This window comes from Pectinophora gossypiella, chromosome 3 (assembly GCF_024362695.1).
Source record: "Pectinophora gossypiella chromosome 3, ilPecGoss1.1, whole genome shotgun sequence".
NCBI lineage: Eukaryota > Metazoa > Arthropoda > Insecta > Lepidoptera > Gelechiidae > Pectinophora > Pectinophora gossypiella.
Genome location: NC_065406.1, coordinates 17,081,227 through 17,107,922, shown reverse-complemented (window position 1 = coordinate 17,107,922; position 26,696 = coordinate 17,081,227). Strand labels below are relative to the sequence as shown.

Here is a 26,696-nt window from a genome sequence, read left to right as displayed (position 1 = left end):
GCAATGTAGTAAATATAATATTGCGTGTACCAAAAATTGTATGAATAGATATTATGCCTGGCATGCCACCTATTTCGGGTAAATAATAACATAAAAGCAAACGATTTTAGTACCATCCACAATAACTTACGAAAATATTGCGACAACAAAGGGAGATATTATTTCTTGCTCGTATTTCGTTTTTATTTCGGCCTGAGAAAAATTTAACGAGTGAGGATTCAGTCGGAAGACTTCAAGAGACGTATCTTTTAAGACGATGTTTTGTGTTCTATCGCAACACTTTAGTTACATAATATACAAGCCTTTTTTTGTCAAAAACTTATTAGGCAGAAAGAGTAAGCAGCTGAGTTATATTATACCTCTTCTTATCTCGTGTGGGTTGTGAGATCAGTAATCGTCTTCATCAACTCTGGTGTCAGACTACTGTTGAGCCGACATGGCTCATATCACGACAAAATATTAACATAAGTAAATAGTAGCTGGGTCCGGCTACTTAACATGACTTCCGAATCACGGATCATCTTACTTTCGGACAAACAGGTGATCACCCAGCAATGTTCTAACAAAACTAGGGATGACAAAATAATAGTATACTTTGGTGATATCATCCCATCAGATTCGAGTCCTATTAATGAAGTGAAACTGAAAATCAAGATTGTGTTCAACTGTCAAAGATAGTTCGGGATAAAGAACATAGTGGTAAAAGCCGATATACATAGGGAGATAGTAACTAATCTTAAGACTCCAATAGCAAGTATTAGTATTATAGCCAATATTAATAATATTTTAAACATAATATAATAATGCTAGTATTTTCGTTTGAACTTCTATATAGGTTACATTATTTTGTTTTTGAACGCTTGTTGTCGGTGTCAATAACTCGACTTGTCACTTTTTCACCTCACTAATTATGCTATTCTTGTCAGATTGTCAGAATCTTGCGCAATGCGGCGGTCTATGATACAATATTTCTTATAATTGTATTGTGTGTTCAGTTTACTAATTAAATTATTTTCATTTTATTACTTATCATTCTAATATTCCTGAGCAATTTATGTAACCAAGTATGCTTCAGTGCTTCACATTTAAAAAATAAATAATAGAAACTAGCAATGTACTCCTATTTTTTAACCAAATCACACCCAAAACTCGTAACAAAAAAGGCGAATTCACAAGGATTTGTAGAAATTCGATTTATTTGTCAGCCGTTAAATCGCTAAAACAACTAGTCCAGTTTCCATTCCATTTCAATATTCCTGAGCGCTCGCCTAAAACTTTGTTTGGCGATAAAATAAGTGAATTTACAGCCTACAAAACAGTTTCAAAACTCCGTAATCCCGAGAGCAACTATTCGAGATGTTGCCCATAAATTTTACAGAAAGTAATTTCATGGTACTTGGTGTCACGGCTCAGTTTAGTGGACCATCTTGCTGTTGATATATCTTTAGAAGACGCGGGCCTAGATATGCTCCCTGAGGTACGGTAAAACTTTAATAAAACGCTGTAGTCAGACAAATTGTAAGAGCCTTATTTGAGTTAACGAGATTGTAGGAATTTTGATGTTGAGTAGTTTTAGTAATAAATCAGGTTTAATTGTTTCGGTTGTTTTGTATCTTATTGACATTATTTATATGTCTAAAGTCATTTTTTGTTCCTCATGTGTTTTTATTAAGATTTATAATGATTCAAAATGTTCTACGGAGGATATCAAAAATACAATTAATTTGGTTACATTGTAGAAAAATACGGCTTTATTATAATAAAGTTATCAGTTAATTACGTGCACGCACGCCATGTAACAGAATAGAAAATATAACAGGAAAATATTCCCAAGAAATGTAATCATAATCAATAGAATAAGATTATTCTTTCCTCGACTTAACAATACTAAACCCAAGCTTCCAACCTACTTGTTCTTCATATTTAATACCCTATTTCTTCTATTAGTTACTTTCTGAGGTTTCCATTATATCTTCGAAAAATCGACTACATACTTCTTTTGTTGTACAAAGGTCCTTACAACATTCCCTTTTACTAAGGTTTGTATGAATGACCCTTTGTTGGGAGCTTTGAGTTGTTCAATCTCGGATTGTTAAGGTCACTCTACTTTGTGAATGGCCCAAGTATTTCGTCAATCGATATTGATGACTCGGCTGAATACCATGACGTTGCAGAAATTCGTCATATTTCCAAAGCTCTACAACTAGCTGGAGTCCTTGAAAGGAAATAGCTAAATCATGTTATGACTTACAAAATAATGAAGAAGACATAGCAATATCCAGTTTATTAGACAGCATTGTATTGTCCCTAAAACGTCAAGTCGGCCTATTTGTGTATGTTGTTGCTTTAAGGAGGGTCTTACAAAAAGGTGTTTGGTATACGCATTCGTTTAGCAGGTTACTAAGGCAATTTATTTTTACGTCGATTCTGAAAAATCGTTTGGAAAAAATATACAAAAATTGACTTTGCCGTCGCGTTCAGACCAATATGCGACGAGGAATAAGTAGTAATATCTATGAAGATATTTGCAATAAACGTAACTTCAAATAAGTATGTCATTCACACTTTATGACCGTCTAACTTGTGACCGCACTTAAATTTTGACTTCAAAGAGCTCTACAACTTGACACATTAAACTACTCGGGTGTAAATTAAAGACCTTGTTCAACTAATTAATTATACTCAAGGTGGTATTAAGACTCGGCAATATACAAGACAGATGATACTTAAGCTTGTATGTGGAGGTACTTATTTATAACGTTAGCTCTTGGAAACGGTAATTCTAAGTACTGGTGCGTTTATCTAAATTGCTTTTATAGCGGATGGGTGAGGAAGTTTCAGTTTAAGAATCCAGACTGTTTCACGTGGGCAGTAAAATGTTTTTTGAAACTGAACAAACGAGAATTGTAATTTCGAGTAACAGTTTGACTCATATGTGATTGCAAACTTATTTTATATGTTAGTAACCTTCTCTAGAATTAAATGCTGTAACATGCAAGCATCTGATTGGTCCCCACAGGGTCGTCGACGACGGTGGAGGGACGAGCTGGACGCCTTCTGGCACACTTGGCAGAACGATGCCCAAGACAAGGAGGGTTGGAAAGAGAAGGGGGAGGGCTACAGAAAAAGAAAACAAAACATGCACGTCAAAGTACATTCGATAATACCAGTCGGGGCGACGTTGCCACTATGTCGCACCCTTCGCACCGGAGACGTGCATGACTTCCTTATATTGCCGCGTAAAAGCAGTTGAAGCGAGCATCAACAAAAATATCCGAGACATTACTCATCGGGCAGTCCTGACAGACCTATATAGCACATGATCAGTTGCTTATCTTCTTCTAGCATCATGTTTTTAAAATCCGAAAGAGGGTGCCCTTTCGAACAAAATGGACATGGGGGATGTGTTGGTCACCTGTCAAGCCTCCATGGTCCAGTGGTTGAGCAGTCCGACATGATCCGGAGAACCCGGGTTCAAATCCCAGTGGGGATACATTGTCTGTAAGTAAGATGATCCGTGCTTTGAAAGGCACATAAAGCCGTTGGTCCCGGGTTCTACTTACTGATGCATAGTCGTTACATGAGTCATCTCAGGGAGTCTTTGGTGGCTCACTAATAACTCCAACACCAAGGTTGATGAGGTTGGTAATCCACCTCACAACTCACACGATAGAAGAAGACTTAAAATCATAATAATGTCCATCTTGTCTTAAGACTTCGTATCAAAAACAGCTGAAAGTGCAACCTTGTTATAAATAATGGTCGTGTTCCGTATAATAATTTCTTCTTTCATTTCATTTCTCGATAGAATTCTAAAAACAATTTTTAAAACTCTTTTTTATTTCATTTAAACGACTTCTACAAAAGATCAGACGAGTTTTTGATTAAGGCTCAGCTCGGCTTTGGACAGTTATGATAATGAATCGAACTTTAAAAATGTAAGAATTTCACTTCAGTTTGGTTTACGCTTATATCATGGCATCATAAAATGAATGGGGTAGTGAGAGTAAATGAATCAAAATAATTGTACTGTAACTTTGTATTCACAAAAAATATAACAATATTTCTAATTAAATTTTTTAGGGTTCCGAATCTCAAAAAGAAAAACGGACCCTCTATAGGAGCACTTTGTTGTCCGTCCGTCTGTCCATCTGATCTTAGTCGATGCATAGAGACAATAAATAAAATAATGGATTAAATTATGAATGAATGATGGATGAAATAATGGATAATTATGGATGGATGGATCTAGTTGTTCAATAATAAAATAATTTTATTAATTAATTAATTTATTAATTTTTTTTTTTTTTTTTTAGTGTATTTGTATTGTATTGTATTGTAATTTTATTATTAATTTTTTATTAGTTTTTCACCGGCTAAGTCAAATAATCTGAAACCTACCTCGTAACCCTTAGTACGCGAGAGACACGCACTTGTCGGCCTTCTTTATTTAAAAAAAAAATAGTTGCCCGATTCACCGTAATCTCTCCACAACCTCATGGTAAGATTTTTTTTTTCGCAAATGGCATTAGCTACTTAGCTGGACAAATGGGGAGCGATGAGGGCCCTCACCCAGTCTGATGGTAAGTGAAGCCATCACAACCAATGGTGGAACATTCTTACTACATAAACGTACTCAAATGCCTTGAATATTTTAAAATTGTAAGTAGATATGTTAGATACAACAGAATCAATCGACCTTATCTCGACTGATACATCACTATGCTACTAAACGTCACAACACTGACTTCTGTACTTTGACAGACCTAATTTGAACCGCACAAAGAAGCTATTATAAAAAAAATATCTAGTATTTAAATATAACCACAAATTTTACCTACTGAACTTCTGAAGGAGAAATACAGACTAAGGCAGCCTATTTTTTCTACTTAATCTCGAATGAAAGTTATTTTTACTCTGTACCCAATATTATCTTGTTTTAAGAGTTTTTTTGTGTCTCGCACAGATTTTAGGTTTATTTTCGTCACAAATCTTGATACTTTCCGATTGACATTATCTTTAAACCTGTAGGGACTTACTTGAAAATGAGTTTCATAAAAGAATACCTCAAAAGGAAAAATGGTTTTGTTAGCCATCAGTCTGTTCATATGTCTATCAAGACCCTTGTTCTCTGAAACGATTGGTGATATTATGTTAAAATTAACATCTAATGCTTAGGTACGAGTACTACTTTGGTCCTTTGAAGCTGTTAAATCAAGCTTACAAAAACCACGTGGAATAATCGCGACATATGTCGATGAATGAAGACAATTATTTCTAATGGCAAAGTCAAAGCCTTCTTTTAGATTATCTTTGGTAATTTACGATTTTATACGGAACTCTCGGGGCGTGCGTCACACTCGCATTTGAACGTCTTGTTGCAGTTAGTTGTGTTGAAATTTATGAGACTTATAAAATATATGCGATGACAAGTTGCTGAAGATTTTTTTTTTGTACAAGTACCGACCGAAAAGGACTTACGATTACCAAATTGGAGATGTCCTTAGAAAAGTTTTAATACGATCTACTCTGAACCGGCGTGCGTGTATGAAGTGATTGATGTGTGTGGAGGAAGCAAGAGAAGTGTGTCAGGATCGAAGCAAATTGAATTCTATAGTCTCTGCTTACCCCGGTGGGAAATATGTATGTTGTTCAAGTACGTTGTCATACCTGAATACCTTATCTAAGTACAGTGAAACTTGGTTAAGTGGGACCTGGATAAGTGAGAAACCTCCTAACTGGAACTCATGCTGAGGTCCCAACACTTTGGCACTGAATTACCTCTGTTAGTGGGACGCGGTAAGCCTCTATATCTGGGATTCGTTCTTTCGATTTATCATCATAGTTACCTCTATAACTGAGACAGCGAGTAAATTTTATATGCATAAACCTCTGTAACTGAGATAACATTGTTTGTTTACTCATTCTTATTCTACCCACAAATTCCACACGTAATTCCAAGTACGTAAGTACAAATTTTGAGCTTCAATTACCTTCATTTTTAGTTTCGCTTTACTATCATACAGATGTTTATTTGAAAAAATAGGTACATAACACGTTATTTTATTTAATGATCGCACCTGTATAACTGAAATAACCTGTATTCTCACCTCTATTAATGGAACCCTCTGTAAATAAGACAGAAATTTATTTATACCTGTATATCTGAGACACTGGTGAAACGACATTGCAGGTCCCTTGATGTATCACTTAACCAGGTTTCACTGTATAACAATTATTATATCGTGCTTCATGAATTTGCCTATTTTAAAACCGAAAACCGTTATAAAGTCGGCGATATGGCTCACCAATTCATGTTGATCTAATAGAAAGCTCGGTGAGCTGTGAGTATTTAGCTGAGCTGTGAGTATTCATGTTACGATGGCTCTGACTACCTCTGACTACCCCATTGGGATATAGTCGTGAGCTTATGTTGTTACAGCCGAAAACCATTATGTTTGTTTGCGTAGTGAAGATAATCCTTACTAATAGAGAGATTAGTACCGTCTTCAATTTATACTGTAATAATATGAGTGTATCAGTAGACAGGTACCTATACTACATTCAAGTTAATTATCGTGAGTTATTCTGACTGTATACATAATTTTTCTATCATGTGGGTTGTGAGGTGGAGTACCAACCTCATCAACCCTGTTGTCAGGGTTACTATTGAGCCGCCAAAGGCCCCTGACATGGCTCATGTAACGACTACTTATTTACATCAGTAATTAGTAACTGGTATCAACGGCTTAATGTGCCTACCGAAGCACGGATCAACTTATTGACGGACAATCTGGTGATCAGCCAGTAATGTCCTGACCAAACTAAGGACCACAAAGTAAATTTTGTGATATGTCCCCACCGGGAATCGAACCTGTGACATCGGGATCGTGAGCCCAACGCTCAACCACTGGACCACGGAGGTCGTATACATGATTATAATGAGTTTTTGGTATTGATTCCAGAACACACCATCTAATTTTATTTTAAGTTATACCTGTCATTTTCTTATCCGCCGAAAAAGAAAAGGACGGATAATTGACACGCACATTTATGGAACACACGTCAATTTGATGGAGAAACTCAAAAAACCTTTCCAATAATTTATATTGGCAAACAATAATTTATATTGACAGAATTAAGTTGACAGCAAACGTCAAACGGGTTGCATATGAGAGATGCCTAATTTATTCGCGCAGGTTATTCATTCAGTCATTCACTTTAAAAATTAACAGTTGTGAATCACCCGTCCCTTTCCTTTTAGGTGAATAAGAAAATGACGGATATATTAATTTAAAATAAATAAGAAGGTGTCTGCAGCAATCGGTGCCATTATGACTGTATACATAATTATAACGAGTGTATATCTTTACTTTATGTAGCCCTCTATGAATGTGAAATTTAGACGCCGACCAAAATGACACAGAAACTCGAGGCCTATGAAATGTGATGTTGGAGGAGCATGGAAATAATAAGTTGGGTAGAAGAGGGTACTAATGGAGGAAGTGCTAGTAAGGGAAGCTACGAGGATAGAGAGGAGTGAAGACCATGACCAGAGTTTTCATGGAATATACTCGTATTATAGAGAAGGCGAACATTGTTTCTAATAAGGAAATGAAAAACCGAAAACCTTTCTAACGAGTGATTTTACAGGACATTCTAGCCCGATTATACGAAAGCAAGATAATCCGTGATTTGGAAGGTACCGGTTGTACTTATGTAAGTAGGTATTCGTTACATGAGCCCCAGAATCCTGATGTTAGGGTTGCTAAGTTTGGTCATCCATCTCACAGCACTCACAACCCACGCGATTGAAAAAGAAGATAAAAACCTCACAAGTTATTATTGACTTTAAAAGTAATAGAAAGTGAACAAACAAAGTCAAGCTTCTTTAAAATTTCGACTTTTTCAAATGGGATGAAAGTCCATTAATTCAGTTGCATTGAAAGATCCTGGGGTCAGAGAATAGGGAGAAAAGGCGCCCGATTCTGTGATGCCAGGCAAGGCTTTAGTTATTTCTCTGGTAAGATTTCGTGTCATTGATTAATTACTTAATTTAATTACACATGAAAAATATATTTATAACATCATAAAATATTTGTATGCCATATATTGTATAAAGTGTGCGTAGACGGTAATCTGTAAGTAGATTTGAGGTAAGCAAATAAGTCACGACAAAAATCTTTAAAACATCTTATCTGATTTCCAAAATTCTTCCAGAAATTTGTACAATAAAACATAGGTTTTAAACCTAAATTTTAAGGACATTTAGCATTTATCTCCCACGCGTTCCTCCGTTTTTCACGGGGTCCTATTAGGTACGATAAGGTGCAAAAAACCGATCAGTCTTAAGTAATAAATTATCTGGTTGCACTTAAGACCCCCTGGCTATCGTTTCTGTAATAGACCAAAAACACCTACAAAAACATACATTTTATAATTGGTTCATAATTTCATTACTGTTTACAAATAATTCGCTGGGCTCAGTGACTGCACATTTGCTCTTTGATTGTATTAATGTAAAGATGTGACAGGTTTGGAGGATCATGGATAGGACTGCTGTTCTGACCTTCCAAAGCCACTACTTATTTTGCCATCCAGATAAATTAATAAACACTTTCAACCTATAGAAGCACTCAAGTGTACTTAAATATATTCCCATTCGAACCTACCATCCTCAAAATATCTCCTGATGAATGGGTCACATTACAGTTACAAATTCGAGGAAATTTCTTATTATTACCCAGAATAATTAAATTGACTGTACTTTAGATACTTACTTTTTGTACTTAATTAAGAAATATTTAAGAGTCTCTAGGGGTTTCGAAATGGCTGCGAATGAAACAGTTTATTGGAATTTCTGTTGAAATAAACGGAGGTTGAAATAAAGGAAGAGGACTTGATAAAAAATCTTGTTCTATTTAATATGATTCGTTGACATCGGAACTTTTGACAGACTGATATAATTCAGGCCCGTTTTTTCTTACGAGGTGGATACAATAAGTCACTAAACCTGTAGCTTTATGTTTAGTATCGAAGTCCAAAGAAGACGGAATAGAGAGCCGTGGTAGCCTAGTAAAAACGCTTTACTCTCACTAAGAGGTTGCTGGTTGAAATCCAGTACCAAAACCAAACCGAGCTTAACCTATGTGTTTCGAAATTATTTTCGAATTCACGTTTCCATCATTATTGATTAACACGTATATATCCGCGAAGAAAGACATCGTAAAGAAACTTACATTCCTGAGAAATGGGTTTTGGATATATGTGACCTATTTTGTATTGACTGGATCCCTGCGTGGGTTAAGGTCAGACAGGTAGTCGTTTCTACAAATCAGGCTAGGTTAACGGACCTTACAAAGAACAAGTCAAAGAGAAGGTGAACGTCGTGTTTTATAAGGAAGTGAATCGGCCTTTGATAGACAAGAATGGAGAATGCTACACCGACAAGAGCGTGGCTCTTAAAGTGATAATAGACCTTGTGAAATTGGGATAACGCTAGGAAGATTAAGATCATGATTGAAGTCCTAAGACGGATACTACTTAATTTTTTAGTCGATTTCACGACATGGTACGTCCAAGATAATAAGCAGCAGATAATATATTCTAGTATGAATGATGAAATCAGAAATCAGAATCATTTATTCAAGGTAATTATCATGGATAAACTTGTTGAAGGTCAATGTAACATTTTTGAATTTAAGTCATTTTGCAAGGTGTTATGGCTGAGGAGAAGAAATGACAAGAAACTGCAACAGAAACACATCTTTTAAATCAATGAGGGTACATTGCAAGTTATTTCATAACTAGAGGAAAACATTCAATACCAGACATTTTTATCATTTAGGTAATCACTAATCTTATAATTAGCTTTTTTACATAAAGTAAGCTTCACGTGAGCTTTAAATTAAAATATTATCTGGTATTTTATTGTAAAACGTATACATAACCCCAAAAAAGATGAATTTAATTTACTTAATCTAGAATTTTGAATAGCAATTTTATTTTTATTCCTTGTATTGTAAGTATGCCATACTGTTTCATGTTTTCCTTTCTTTATTATTATTGTAACCTTTAAACTATAGACTATAAATAATTTTACAGGTGGATATCATTATCGACATTCAATGTATGTATAGTTAATGTCGCTATTACCAACAATAGTTCAACAACACTTATAGAGTGAGATATTGAAGTCAATGAACATTTTTACCAGAAAAGATAAAATTAATCAATTTTATTCATTTCGTCCTTACGTTTAGTGCGTAATAATAATTTCTCTCTCAAATATTAACTAATAATGATTATTCAGAGACCATTTAAGCTTTGGCTTCTGAGATCAAAGGTAACCTTTATCCTTAGAAGTTTATGTGTCAAATCAAAATTCATATTTAGATAATTGACGCTGGCAAATTTACTTGAACTTGGACTTGATGCTTCGATGACAGTTTTCACCGTATTAATGCTGTTTCGACTTTGACAAGTTCTAATCAATAATGATTTATAGTCGATAAGAGGAAAATTGTCAAGGTTAACAAGGTTCTCAGATCAATGACCTTACTAGAGTGCAACGAAACGTTTCTCTCGTTGTTTACCCGACTGCGGCAAAAAGGAGGGTTATGTGTTTAACCGATATGAATGAATGTATATGTGTGTGGTTTTTCTAAACCACTTCTCAGGGTTTAACAAATAAGTTGATTACCAGTCTGCCCTAAGAAGTCGGTTACCACGGCTTACGTCCACGGCTACTCGTATCTCGTAAACATCACTCTTCGGAAATATAATATTATTTCTCTGTTTCATACTTTTTAAAGCGCATTTTTTCTGTAGTCGACTTTTAGTTTTGATACTTATAATTTTTGTCCGATTACAGCAAACCCAAAAGAAACGTCCTCAATGAATGCTTACTTGAGCTACCATGCTGGTATTCAACCGGCTCAGCTGAGTGAAATACAAGCACATTTGTTTCATACGTATAAAAGCTTGTTAGATAGCCACCTACACACCAGAACCACACCCCGGACACTGGCAATAAATTTATTTTATTCTTCTTCTTCTTCAAACAAAATAACTCTTTTACACATACACTACACATTGACGTTATCGTACAACCGCATATATGTGTGTGCGTCTGACGCTCATATCATTGAAGACTAAAGTAAGACCGAGGGGGTGAGGTAAACCAAGCTCAGGCGCTGGTGGGAAGCAGAGAGCTGCCGTTCTGTACGTAGTATAACACAACATTATTACAAGAAATCACACTCTCATAGACTCAATAATAACTCAAATTACAATTGGCGTTTCAAAACTTCAGTGCTACTTATTTTTGAGTTATAATTACATTTAACACACACATTTACATAACAAAATGAAACGCCATAAAAATGAACACTAAATAATTAAAAATGAACCATTCGAAAATACATAAATGATCTAAAAATAACAATATTAACAATACGAACTTATTATAAATAGAAGATCTCCTCCAGCGCGCCGCACTGAGGCAGAGCGCCCAAAACGCTGGCAGCATTCCCCCTCTGAACTGCCAGGCCTATCCTCTGCGCAAAATAACTGCCAGCTCTCGGATCGCCAGTTGCCTCAATGAGACGCGCCGAAATGTCACTCAAAAACACCATGTTTCATATTTTCCACTTGAGTGAACTGAAAAGAGATTGCTAAATCCTGGATCTTTTGATCTTTTCATCCCTCTGTGATTGAATATCATAAAAGGATCTTATCCCTTGTCTAGAACAAAGGTTCTAGGTACAGACTCAGGGAATCGTTTGCTTAGTTGGCAAGCTTTTGGGCAGAAATCAGAATCATTTATTCAACGTAATTATCATGGATAAACTTGTTGAAGGTCAATGTAACATTTTTGAATTTACGTCATTCAAATCTGAAGTGTACGTGTGCAGTGTTTTAAGTTTACGCGGTTATTATCATAATTAAAGCACATAATAACGGGTTCTTACCGCGTTTGGGAGTCTCATATCCCCATTTAAACGCGGTAAGAACCCGTTATTATGTGCTTTAATTATGTAAGTACGTGTGCATATAAAAATATTATTTTTGGGAAGCCAAAAAGGTGCTTTCGAAATTGACGGACTCCTATATCGGTTACCTATTACTATGGCGTATTCCGTAACCGAATCAACAAAATCATTCTACATAGATTTTAACAATTGTTACAATGATTGAAAGTCGTTCTTGCCTCAGCGAGCAGGGTCAACATAATACCAGCGTCGTGGCTCACGCCGCGAATTGTGCTGAGTGAAGCCTCTTTACTCGTATCTGAAGTCGTGACCACCGTGAATCAGGACCAGGTGGTCCTGATTCTAATGAACATCCTCTATGCTTTTTGTACCTAATTGTTTTGTGGAAATGTTTAAATGATGTTATTGTCTTGTCTTTGTGTGTGGCGTCCTTTTATAATAAACAATTTTTATGCTATTCTATTCTACCATGTGGGCTGTGAGGTGGAGTACCAACCTCATCAACCTTGGTGTCAGGATTACTATTGAGCCGCCAAAGGCCCCTGACATGGCCAATGTAACAAATACCCACTTATATCAGTAAGTAGTAACCGGGACCGACGGCTTAACGTGCCTTCTGAAGCACGGATCATCCTACTAAAATGTAGTATAAGTAAATTATATTAAAGCAAAACCGTTGCTAAATTCGAATGGCGAAATTGAAAGCACTATTGAAATGAAACAAACACTAAAGGTTTATCTAGATATATCTTAAACAAAGCGAGAACGTTACAAAAGGTGTGAAACTAAATAGGAGTCTCACCTCAAGGACACCTAAGTCAACGCGAATATTGTGTCTAGACAAGAAAATAGACAAGCTAGATATGTTAACTAACATGCTAACATAGCATGTCTTCTTTAATTTACTCTTAGTATCACATCTAAAATTGTCTTAGAAAGGTAGGTATTAAATTCTGGCCCGCATTTCCAGACAGTTGTAGAGTGACGGGTATGTGTGGTATTAACACAACAAAGTATCACGCCTATATCCCCGATGAGGTAGGCAGAGGTATGTTTAAGTTCCATATATTAATAGGAAAGAAAGTTTATTGAGTACATCAAACACGTAACAATTGTAAATAAGGCCCTGATTCCTAAACTAGTATAACTGTATTTCAGGAGCCAGTGTCTTCCCGAATTGACATACTGTTTTATTATTTGAGGTACAATAATACACTTTTATTTAATAACTGCAGTAATAAAAATAAAAAGTGAAAATAAAAATACAACAAAAATGTGTGTATTTGTGTATGTGTGTGATAGGTGGCAAGCTTTTTGCTATTAACCGGGCACAAATCCACAGATATGAAAGATTGAATGATATCCACTTGTATTTTTTGAGTAGGAATAGTACTGTTGTGAAGTGTGACAAGTTTTGCGTTAACAGGCAATTTATAAACGTTATACCTTTAGTCCTTAGCGTTCCCCATTTGTCCGGTCAAGTAGTGAATGGCCTGAGGTAAAATTATATAAAAGAAAAATTTACACCACCCTCCAAATTTTAAGTTGAGGGAGAGTTGAGGTTACCAAACAGAATTACACATTAATCAAATTGGGACTCTTTAAATGTCGCCTTACAAAAACATCAATTTTACAAAAAAATACTTTGTATGTATTGTATCATTATTTGCCGTGACAACCTTTGTATGGATAGACATTTTATCAACTAAAATAAAAAATCGAGTGTGAGTAACGGTCGGCGCAAAAAATACATTTATTTCAGCCAGAGTTTATTACAATGTTAATAAAAGAAAATTGTTTAATAACATATGCTCACAACTACATCCCAATGGGGTAGTCAGAGGAAAAGAAAAAAAACCGCCAAGTGCCAGTCGGACTCACACAAGAAGAATTCCGTACCATTATTGATATAGAGCTAAAAAGGGCGAAAAAATCGCGTTTGTTGTATGAGAGCTCCTATTATTATTGTTACGATATATGGACGTGTGGAATCAAAGATGGGTTAGAACACACTGACTTTTATTTCTCAAACACATACATAAATATGTAACCGTGCGTGGACGCAACCACTCACACGTAGATATTGGAACACGTATACAACAATTATTATATATTTTTTAGTATTTGTTGTTATAGCAGGGGAAAAGAAGATCAAAAACCTCGGCACAACACCCTATACTATTGGGTATATAATACAAAATATGGGGATTTTACGAAACACGTCTATCTTCATATTTTATACGTTCGGTAGTTGACATTTGGAAAGCGTTTAACCTCTGAATTGTTACTGGCAATAAATTTATTTTATTCTTTATTCTTCTTATTCTTTATTCTCTGAGGATCGAGTGAGGACTCACGAAGGAAAGTTCAAGTGTGCTCTCGGAAAACGTACCTACATGAATAACGACAGAAGTGTAGAAAGATCTTCAATAATCCTCATGATTTTAGACACATTCCTCTTTGGCAGACATATAGCTGATTTATGCGTCCTTTGAGTTGGAAATTTTGAGGGAAGTAATTTCTGTATGAAACCGGTGGGTAAGTTTCTTCTGGTAAAGTAACATCTCGGATATTTGGAATCTTACTTAGTTTTAATCTTCTAAGGCATCACGATTGCATATCTGCAAGGGGTGTGCTTAGGTACCATGGGATATACAAATCCTGGAAACCATGTGAATAAAATCTTAAGAATTTTTAATATAACACTCAAAAATTTAACAATTTAATTTTTAGCCAGTCACTCGTATTCTGTCAGCGAATTTTAAATTAAAATCTTGCTCAATAATTGATGTCTACTTAATTCCTCCTAGTGCCTATCTTTTTTTTTTTTGACGTGACTTATTGTAGATTTGCCGCAGATGGCATTAACTACTTGGCCGGACAAATGGGGAGCGCTGAAGGCTCTCACCCGGTACAACGTTTAAGACAACAGGCCTGAGGGTGCCCAGTTGGGCGCGAACCTCGGCTCAGGGCGTCGTCTGAGAGGAAAAATATTTGAAAGAATTAATCGACCCTAGTGGGTCGATAGCGATAAGCGCTGAAAGAGGGAAATCGTCGACCACGCCGGCGGGGTCGGTATCGGGGTCCTGAAGTGTTTGGTGTCGCGAGCTGATTGGCTGCCTCTATGGCTAGAGTAATCGGGTCGTCGGGATCGTATATTACGTCCTTCGGACGCCGATACTTTTCAGCACCGTCCCTAAGCGGGATGTATTCGGAAGCCGCAACTACCAGGGGATATGGGTGGTGCGGAGCAGAATCGAAAAAACGTTTGGAAGCTAATTTGAGCCATTGGGCAATGGTTGGCAGACCTAGGTCAATGTGCAGATTTTCATTGCGAAGGAACCACGGAGCTCCCGTGGCTTTCCGCATGAAACGATTTTGTATTAATAGTGCCTATCATCAGACGTTTGCTTCGAACGTATTTTAGAAATAAAATATCATTTAAAGGTGACCGGCGGATTATGTGTCACGACTCTTTCTTACCCATTCCATCCATCCATCGTTATGCCATCGGGCTCTGTCTTGAAGTGGTAATAAAACGCAGACATAACTAGTTAGTTAACTTGTGAGCCACTATATAAGTATATCAAATTTAAGATCATAAAAAGTTAACGTTTCCAAAATAACAAACAGCATCGAATCGATTTCTCTGACGAGGGTCTCTACACGGTCTCCAATGTAATGCAATATCGCTTATACATACGTACAGCTATATATGTATGATTCAAATAGTATACATCACTAAAGGACAGAAGACAAATTGACAGCTGTCTCCTCACCTTTCTCGCACGAGTAAAATTTCGGTATACCCACAAAAAAGGTTCTTTCGCTTCTTATCTGCAAATTGTTCGCTTTCGCGTAGAAAGGGACACTTATCGCATTCGCTAATGGACTGTCGTCCCGGATGTATCGCTTTTAACGCAAATAACTCAACGTGATTTTATCGGCTTTTTTGCGAAATTGGAGGATTAGGATTCCTATTTAATTCGGGTTTGACATAAAAGGGTTCCATGTGGGATTTGTTTCTTGTAATTGCGGCTTCCAAGAAACTGTTCCCTCCTCAAGATTATGTTAAAAAGAAAAAGGAAAAACTTGCATTTTTAAATAGAAATTCTATGTCAACTCGAAATACATCATAATATTTTGTCTGTTTTAAATACAGCGAAGCACACTCTGAAGTGAAGAATATCATGTACGTAATTTTCACTGTCGCATTAAAATATTTGACATTTAGGGAGACTGACAAAAAGGTAATGTGACATGGTACTGAAGTGTATATGTATACATATTTTGTACCTGCCATATTTTCAAATTAAACCAGTCTATTTTTAGCCTATTGTCATAGTATAAGGAATACTACTACATACTATTATCTCACTGCAGGACAAAGGCCTCCCCTTTACCTTTTCACTCCTCACGGTTTTCACATTTAAGTAAAATAACAATAGTATGTTACAACTTCTATGCTGTTCTGGATTCGGACATGTCGTAAAATGCGACAGAGAGATAGTAACTTTTCTAACATGATAGACAATTGAAAAGATAAAAGAGCGTCGAACGTCGTGTCTTATAAGGAAGTGAAGGAATTGGTCTTTGGTAGACAAAAATGGAGAATGCTACACCGACAAGAGCGTGGCTCTTAAATTAGTGATGTGAGACAATTGTTAGCGTTAGGCTGATCGCTTGTCGCTATAATTTTTATCATATCCATCTTAGGACTTCGTATCAACAGTGGCTGAAAGTTGTCTTTGTCCTCCCCCCCTTTAGGGATTACGGCCGCGTGTTTATGTCATTATGTATTTAGGTTAGACAGGTAGAACTAATCTAGACTCGGGCACATGTTTAGACCAGTTTACGTGTCTAGGCGTGGTCCTGTCAGGCTAACTTTCCGGTCTGCCACGCCCGCCGGTCAGACGGCAGCAAACGTAAGTGGATCCCATTGGCTTTGGGAAATTATGCAGTAAATTAACGTTAGAGTGAAATTGAGTAATTTTTTCTGCCATTTTTGAAGCATAATGGTGCTGATTCCTGTGGACACAGATTCTATTTTAAGTATTATCTGTCATTTACTGTTAATATAATCTAGTCTACAAGATCCGACTGCTGGGCAAAGGCTTCCCTCATATCAAACATATTAAAACACATGATTATATATCATATTAAAACAGTGTCATTTTACTGAACCTCCGAACAACAAAGGGACAGGTATAAAATGTATGGAACACACGTCGTTTTAGGCGGGAATTTTAAAAATCCTCCCATAATTTTATGTTGGCCAAAAACCCGACAGAATTAAATTGACAGCACACGTCAAACGGTTTGCACACCAGCGAAATGTCTATTTCATTCGCTCCGGTTATTCATTGATTTTAAAATTAACAGTTGTCAATAAGAAAATGACGGGTATAACTTATAATAAAAATGAGGAGGTATCTGCAGGAATCGCGGCCATTATTTACGTCATTACATTGTTTTTTATGTCTAGAATTACATAATATATTTTTATAACATTGACTACGTATGCTTAAAAACTAGAACGCTGAATGCTACACCGATGGAGCTTACGTAATTTTGCGTATCCAGAGGCGATATATTCATTATGTATGTTTAAATATTAATACTACTTAGCTACTTCAGTCTAATTGAGATACAAGATGCAACATTCAAATAATTACAGAGGGAACTAACACCCAGCAAAGTAGTTAAGTATGTCTCTAATGGGCAAAGTTTGTCAACTTCTCTATTCTAAATAATACTAGACGAAACACTGTCGTATCGTATTACAAAACTTACCTAATTATGAATAATATTACCTATATTTATTTGTACAAAGTTGTTTTCAAATATAATCTGTATTTATACATACATACATAAACTCACGCTTATTTCCCGAAGTAATATACAGGCCTTAGCTTGTAATACCTAGATACTTTTTTATCAATACCACAGAACAGATAAGATTGATCTATAAATACATATTTTTTGCGTGATAAGAGAGAGATGTTGTGTAGAAGACGATATAGTGACTATGATTGAAAAGGATTGTTAAGTTGAACACCTAGAGCGGATGAAGGTTAATCGGATTACGAAAGGGGTATATAAAGCGAAGGTTGGAGGTAGGGCTGGCAGAGGAAGACCTAGAAGAACGTACATTAACCAAATTGAAAAGGTTATAAATACAAAAAAAAAATGAGGAGCTCGGTGGCGCAGCGGTAACCGCGCTCGGTCTGCGATTGTTGAAGTTAAGCAACTTTCGCAAAGGCCGGTCATAGGATGGGTGACCACAAAAAAAGTTTTCATCTCGAGCTCCTCCGTGCTTCGGAAGGCACGCTAAGCCGTTGGTCGCGGCTGCATTAGCAGTCGTTAATAACCACCAATCCGCACTGGGCCCGCGTGGTGGTTTAAGGCCCGATCTCCCTATCCATCCATAGGGAAGGCCCGTGCCCCAGTAGTGGGGATGTTATGGGCTGATGATGATGATGATGACAAAAAAATACAAAACACTTTATTTCTAGAAAACCAATACACTATTATAGGTGATTGGCCTCCTTTTAAGCGTAGCGCCTGTATCAGGAGACTCCGCTCTTCCCGAGAAAACACATTGTGCTACAAATAATTAAAACAAACAACAAAAAGTAACAGGTAACAAATACAAAATAAATAACTAAAAAAACTAGAAAAGGTTTATTACGATCTACTCTGAATATGATTGATAAATTTGAAGAAACCAAGAGAAGTGTGTCAGGATTGAAGCAAATGGAATTATATAGTCTCTGTTTATCCTGGTGGGAAATAGGCATGAGGTATGTTAATGTTTATATTCGGTTCGACAGTATTAATAAGTTTGGAAACTATGAATAGTAATATTGCGACAAAGTAAATGCGTAAAACAAGTAACAACATCATAATTAACCATGAAAAAAAATCATTAGCAGGCAAATTGACGATTAACCTAGTACGGTGACATTTCGCTAAAAATAATGCACGAAAAACGCCAAACACTGGCATAGATTTGCATACATTTGCCATACTTATGGGCGGAATAATAGGCCTCAAAATAAATAGTTTGGAAATATGCCATGCAATTTGTGTCGTAGTCTTACTGTGAAAAGAAATGTGTGTCAGGATCGAAGGAAATGGAATTCAATAGTCTCTGCTTACCCCAGTGGGAAATACGCGTGAGTTTATGTATACAGTGGAAAACATATTAGAAATTTCTAAGACAAGTTAGTTTCAATCTAAGTTAAAATTCATCATCACTAATTTAAGAGCCACGCTCTTGTCGGTGTAGCATTCTTCATTTTTGTCTATCAAAGACCAATTCCTTCACTTCCTTATAAGACATGACGTTCGCCTTCTCTTTAATCTGTATAGGTTAAAATTAGTGGTCTAAATTTTTACTCGGAATGAAATTATGAAAGAAATCGGGGTTGATTTGAAAAAATTAAACCAGATTATGATTTATTTTCAAAAAAACGCTCACGTGGTTTTGATTATAAGCTGTTTCTTACCACTTCGGTGGTCAAAAACCGAATACAATTATAACGAATTACGGAGATTGTATACGCAATACAATATTGAACATTTTGTGTAGTTTTTTTTCTATTGCTTTATAATGTTTGGATCACTTTAGAAAAATATGTTAATTAGTTTTTCACTCGTTACTTCTCATTAAGGATTTTCATAACTCTAAAATATAGTTTATAGCAATGCTTAACATCAGATGCACCTATAAACATAACTCCAAAAATAAACCTTTTGAAGAATGTGGCGGAAGCAAGAGAAGTATGTCGGGGTCGAAACAAATGGAATTCCATTAGTCTCTGCTTACACCGGTGGGAAATAGACGTGTCTTTATGTATGTATGTATTATACCTAACTCAGAGATCCACTATATGTAAAAAAATAATTTAAATTTAATAAATAACTCTAGTGACTAAAAGCAAAATTTTCCTCTTTATAGTTACCCTACCCAAGTTGAAAACGGTCTCATATAATTTTGAACTCTCATAGTCAGCATTTATTTATGGAGTAAATTGTTTTGGAGCTATTTTTGTCCACAGTAGATACCTACTCAAGTCAATAAATCGATTTTATAATTGTACCACTTTTTATTACTTTGTGACAACTATATGTAATGAAAGGAAGGCGTATAGCGTATAAAATGAGTTTCAAACTCAAAATACACAGATTTTGAACGCTTATAAACGTTTTCGTCTATTAGGTACCTTTAGAAAGTAATTTAAGTGTCTTTTATATTTTAATATTCTGTCTAATTCAATAAGGTTATTAATACAGTATTATATAGTATATTGAGTATATTTTAGGTTAGTTTCAACATGAAACCTTATAGAATTTGAAGAATATTTAGTCCAGTAACATCTATAGTCTAAATAAATACCATTTTTACTTACCATCAAGGAACTCCAATTACAACCACTGTCACATATACTAAAAGTCGTAACACACACACTAAAACTGTATATTCCATTGCACTTTTATATACACATTTACACTAAATAATTTACACTTAATGAATCGTATACACAGTTGAAAGTCCACTCGCCGAGAAAAGCGTTCGATGTTCGAATTATTTTAAATATTATTTTTAAATATTTTCGCTCGCGTTCGGTGATTTTTTGAAATTATTGATGCGTTCAGAAATTGTTTCGGCGCGGTTCGGGCGCGGTTGGTCGTACGGCGGGTTGCGCCGCTCCACTGACGGCGTTTGATGAAAGTCCGTACTGCGCATGCCTGGCCGCGCAGCCTCGGAAAAGAGATGAAAGCGTGAGTGACTTTAGCTCGACCTCTGAAATATATGTTGAATTTTGTAAGACTCTCTTTTTCTTTATATTAAAGTTGAATCATTCTATCAATTTCGGAGCATCCGTTTAAACTATTTTGAGCAAGAAGTATAAAAACATTTGAATTTAGCAGCTATGCGATGATATTACAAGTAAAAATGTACTCATAAGAATAAATATTTCAAAACTTTTATTTCACGTTTATTCTTTCAGATTAATCATGGTTTCACCTTAATTTTACCGTGATTTGTTGAAATATTTTTCATTACCAACTAAGATTGCTAATTAGCAATGAGGCCGCCTATTATATATACACTTCTATTTCTATTTTGTTTTCAATTTTGAATTTCCTGTTAGTAAAGTATTTGTTGTTCCAGAAATCCAAAAAAGTAGCAGAACTTACTTATACCTATTGATTATTATTGTAAAAACTGTTTTAATACATGTGTTTGCCTAGTTTATAGTATACGAAAAAGTATTAATACAACAAATTAATAGTAATTAATAAACAATTTAATGTTTTTCATAGACCTACCTTCACAACGGAGCTAGCCGAAGTGACGTGCGTAGACGTGCCGAGTGTCGTCACGAGTAGTGCCGAATCGTGACGAATATCCTCAGCTGTGACGCCGAGCCCTCGTTAACGGCTCCTACGGACGCGGCTTCTAAGGGCTACGACAGACGACTTGCGATGTACCTGAATAAATATAGTTTAATTAGAGTGACGATAAAAATATAGTAACCTTTAGTTTTTATAATATCTTAAAAAAAATAAATCTTTATATCTTTTTTTTAAATATATTTTTTTTAATCAAACTATTTTTAATGGAATATACCGAAGCCTTGAACTGAGATGTGTATTTATTAAAAACGGAAATTAGGTAAAAATAAATTTAAATTCTACAGGTACCTAAATTTTGCCTGTATTTTTGTTTATTTGTATTTTTTCAGGTTTTTGTTTCTTTTGTGTAAAAGTTATTATATTGTATTGTAGTAAACTCAAAAAGATAAGTAAAATATCATTTTAACTACTTCTTTTATTAGCCTACTTCCAACAGTGACCTAGGCAAAGCGGCGTGCGTAGACGTGCCGAGTGCCGTCACGAGTAGTGCCGAATCGTGACGAATATTCTCAGCTGTGACGCCGAGCCCTCGTTAACGGCTCCTATGGATGTTCGTAAGGGTAACGTAACTGCAGACGACTTGCAATGGGTAAGTTGATAATCTAAACAAATAAGACAGCTTTACAATCACTACATCAATTAAATTATACCCTTTAAATTGCACAAAAAGAAAGAATCACAGAGAAGTATCGAAGAAATGTGTCCTTTTGAGGTTTTGTTGGACTAAATTGACACCTAGACTATTAAAATTCGAATCAGATGTCGTCTATGAAAGCCCTAAACGTTCTTTAGAACTCGCAATAAATCGCCACTAAGTCAGTTATTGCGTCAAATTTATAGAAATATTCATCATCATCTCCCTAGCATTATTCCGTTTTTCACAGGGTCCGCTTACCTAACCTAAAGATTTGACAAGTCTGGTTTTTCACAGAAGCGACTGCCTGTCTGACCTTTCAACCCGCGAAGGAACAGTAATGGAAATATTAATTCATTATTATAACTCTTATTGTCTTTAGAAATTAATTTCCTATAACTTAATGCACATACACTAGGGTGAGTAGAGCCTATGGAATTTCATATTATATTCATTATGTTTATTTGAATTTATTATATACATTGTCATTAACATGAATTCGAAAGTTGTACATCATTCATTATTTAAACTTTTTTTGTATCCATAGGATACAAATAAATTATAATAACAATAAGTTGTTAATAAATACTTTCTTTCTTTCTTCTTCTTTCTTAATATAAATTAAGAATTAGTATGTTTGTGTGAGTAGCACTTTTAATTTACTAATTAAATCATCAGGACGTACATTCTTTAGATCCCTCGGTAACTTATTGTAGCTTCGGTCCTGACATATTTGTCTTGCTTCCTCTATATTCATCAAACGTTTCATACACGCACGCCTCTTATATATTGATATTCATATCATTTATCACTACACAAAAATTGATTGATTGATTGATGAATGTGGAGGAAGCAAGAGAAGTGTATCAGGATCGAAGCAAATGGAATTCTATAGTCTCTGCTTACCACGGTGGGAAATTGGCGTGAGTTTATGTATGTATGTATGTATGTATATATGTATATTATATATACCATATATATGAATCGTTTATGTAAGTGTATTTTAAGTACGTACTAGGTTTGTGTAGAGTATAATTATGTACCAATAAAAATAAATAACAAATTAATAAAATAACTTAGAAAATATTTTAGGAAATTGTTATTTATTTAGAAAGAAAAGAAGAAAGAAATAAACGTTTATTATTTTATTTAATTAACGAACGGTTAGTTTATTGTACGTAGGATGATACAAAAACAAATACTAATATTTATTCGTAATCAAATAAAAGCACAGCTTATTTTGTTTGACATAAGCAAATAATTATTAAAATAATTTCTATTACCAATACAAATACAGGGTGGTAGTGATATCGTAACGAAAACTTCGAGGGATGATTCAAGCCATGATTCTGAGTTGATTTTTTTCGTCAAGTGGAATTTTTCGTCGCAAAAGTATGGAACAGAAATAATTTAATAATACACTCAAATTTTCACGAATTTTCCGACAGGAATATGTCATCATCATCATCAGCCCATTAACGTCCCCACTGCTGGGGCACGGGCCTTCCCTATGGATGGATAGAGAGATCGGGCCTTAAACCATCACGCGGGCCCAGTGCGGCTTGATGGTTATTAACGACCGCTAACCGCGGGACCAACGGCTTAACGTGCCTTCCGAAGCACGGAGGAGTTCGAGATGAAAACTTTTTTTTGTGGTCACCCATCTTATGACCGGCCTTTGCGAAAGTTGCTTAAGTTAAGCTTTTAAATAGATATTAAAAGATTCCAATCGACAGGCAAATATACTTGGTATCAACTCCAAAATAGAAAAGCAATTTTTAATAGTTTTAATGAAACAAATATGCAAAATGTTAAACCTGAAGATAATTAATGTTCCTTAGATATGTACAATTACACTTTTTTGCACAAACATTGACACTACAACTTACACTACTAAGGTAATAGTACAGTCATGAGCAATATCATGCACCCACTTTAGAACCCTGTCGCACTATCATATTTCACATTTAATGAGACTTACGGTTTTATTTGTCAAAAACGTAAATGTGACATGGTTTCAAAGTGTATACATATAAGTACTCATGATCGTACCCGGGACCTACTGTTTAACGTGCCCTCAGAAGCACAGATCATTTTACTTCGGCTGATCGGCCCTGTTCTAACCAAACTGGGATTACAAAGCGATTTTTGTGCTATGACCCCACCGGGAATTGAACCTGGGACCTCCACTAGATCGAGAGATCTACGCTCGATCTACTAGATCACAGAGGCCGTTCTGCCTACACTAAAAACTGAGAATAGTAAAAACTTTCGCATAAAGTACAGTATTCGGAAATCTTCGGCAATTGTCGTCAACCATCGGCACTCAGTAAACGGCACTCGCGTATACTCACAGAAACGGTGCAATTTTGAACTCTATTTACAAGACACTAACGTTCAGTTTTTCTCACATACGTCATGGGATTTCTATTGTCTGCGTACAACATTTTTTTACAGTTTCCATGACTATTATGTCGAATATAATAGAGTTGAAACTAGAATGTTATGGAAGTAAATGTTATGTTAGTTAAGATTCGAAGCGTGATACTAGCCCTTTCGAATTTTTTCCGGGTATCTTTCTCTCAGTAAAGGGATAAACATGTGAGTAGTATTGTTACACAAGAATGTATTGTGTTTGAACTGTTATTTTCCATAAGAATGTTTATTAGCTTCATAATTAAGAATACGACACGATTCATTGCATTGTCTGAGAGGTGGGACTCGCCGATGCTGGAGAGATGGATAAGACTGCATGCCAGCTCATCACCTTTCTTGCAATGAAAATGTTATCATTGGTGACAGTTCGAGCAACCACCGAACTAATTTTGACTTGGTTTGACAGGACCAAAATTAGCTCTATCCCTTTCTTGCACTTATTGTAAGCGCAGGACGGCACTCATTTGGGAGCTGTCGATCTGAAATTGGGTTGGGTTTGTGTGCACCCGAATGTGCACCAATGTATTTTATTTTATTTCGTGTAATTTCATTTTTATTGATAATATTAATTTTATTTGATTTTATATATAATTTAATTTTAATTTATCTAATCGAATCTGATGTACTTATTGATTTATTTATGACAAACATCATAGAAGGAAAAATTGAAGGGAAGAGAGGAAGGGGTAGAACTAGGAGAACATTTATGAAACAAATAAAAGTGAAGGTGCAGGTCGTGTCGTATCAGGAGGTAAAGGATTTGGCGGGAAGAAGAGAGGAATGGCGATTACTCCACCGACAAGAGCGCAGCTCTTAAATGGAGAGAGAGAGTGGGTCGATACCAATAAGCGCTACTTAGGGGCCCACTAGGGTCGATTAATTCTTTCAAATATTTTTCCTCTCAGACGACGTCCTGAGCCGAGGTTCGCGCCCAACTGGGCACCCTCAGGCCTGTTGTTTTAAACGTTGTACCGGGTGAAAGCCTTCAGCGCTCCCCATTTGTCCAGCCAAGTAGTTAATGCCATCTACGGCAAATCTACAATAAGTCACGCCACAAAAAGAAAGGTATCCTGATCGTAAGCACTATGCTCAAGGACTTTATTAATTAAAAAAAATATATCACTAATTTAAGAACTACGCCCTTGTTAATGTAGTATTCTCCATGCTACTTTTTTAGGGAAAAATAGGGCAGTGTTAACCGATCCGGTCCGATTTTTTACAGACGCAACTGCATGTCCAACTTTCCAACTCACGAAGGAAAAATCTAACCAATAAAGGTTAGGTTAGGTTCTGGAGTGTTCCCGAGAAATGCACACCCTAACCACATGGGTTTCCTCTAGATGTTTTCCTTCCGTTCTTTACTTAGTATTAACACCTTTTCTTTGATCTTACACTCAACTACTCTTCATGTATAAAGATAGTAGAAAGTACCCCAATTAATTCGTAAACTTTATCTTCGGCTAAGAATTGAGACTAAAACTAGGATGTTCTCCACTAATGAACACGATAGCGATAAAGTTCTTTGTTATAATTGGAGCTTTCCTACTTTTGCTTTTGGAAACTTATTTCGCCAGCAGATGCGGCAATTTAGTTGCAGTGTTACCATCACTTTGGACTTTATCTGGAGCCTTAGTCAAGTTGCAAACGATAATGACAATCAAAAAAAGACAGTGGCCGTGATAAAAATGTATGGGATTTACATGTAACCTTACGTCAATATAATTTTTATGACAATTGAAAGATATAAATTATTGTAGATTTACCGCAGATGGCATTAACTACTTAGCCGGAAAAAAACCATCGACAGTGACAGTGATAAAAATACAGGTAGTTAGAGGTAGTACCATTTTTATCACCAATGCTGTTGATTGTCATAATCGTTTGCAACTTGACTGGTACAGAATTAAATAATATCTCTTCTCTGCTCACGGCTTCTGTAGTTCATTAATTGAGCATTGGTCTCATTATCCGGAGATCCCGGGTCCGAATCCCGGTGAGGATATTACAAATATTACTTTGTAATCATTAGTTTGGTTAGATAGCACATCACAGGTTGATCACCCGATTGTGAATATTCATCACAATATGTCTAGTAAAAGAGAAAGGAACAAAAATGTAAAAATAATAGTAGGTACAATTTCCTTCACAAGCGAGCACAAAAAACACAACTTGAAATAGCAATATTGTTTACTATTTCTTCTTAAAAG

The 26,696-nt window shown here is 35.7% G+C and overlaps 1 protein-coding gene across 7 annotated transcripts in view; it reads right to left on the bottom strand.

Annotated features, from left to right (window-relative positions):
- Positions 1-26,696, bottom strand: part of LOC126382075 (neuroligin-4, Y-linked) — a 240,916-nt gene that overhangs the window by 124,364 nt on the left and 89,856 nt on the right. For 5 of the 7 annotated variants that reach the window (XM_050031797.1, XM_050031791.1, XM_050031798.1 and 2 more), the window contains 2 exons: positions 21,333-21,494; positions 20,408-20,802 (listed from right to left, as the gene is read on the bottom strand). The gene's annotated coding sequence lies outside the window, so the exon portion shown is untranslated. The remainder of the gene's footprint in view (positions 1-20,407; positions 20,803-21,332; positions 21,495-26,696) is intronic. The other 2 variants (XM_050031793.1, XM_050031796.1) reach the window with 2 other exon arrangements.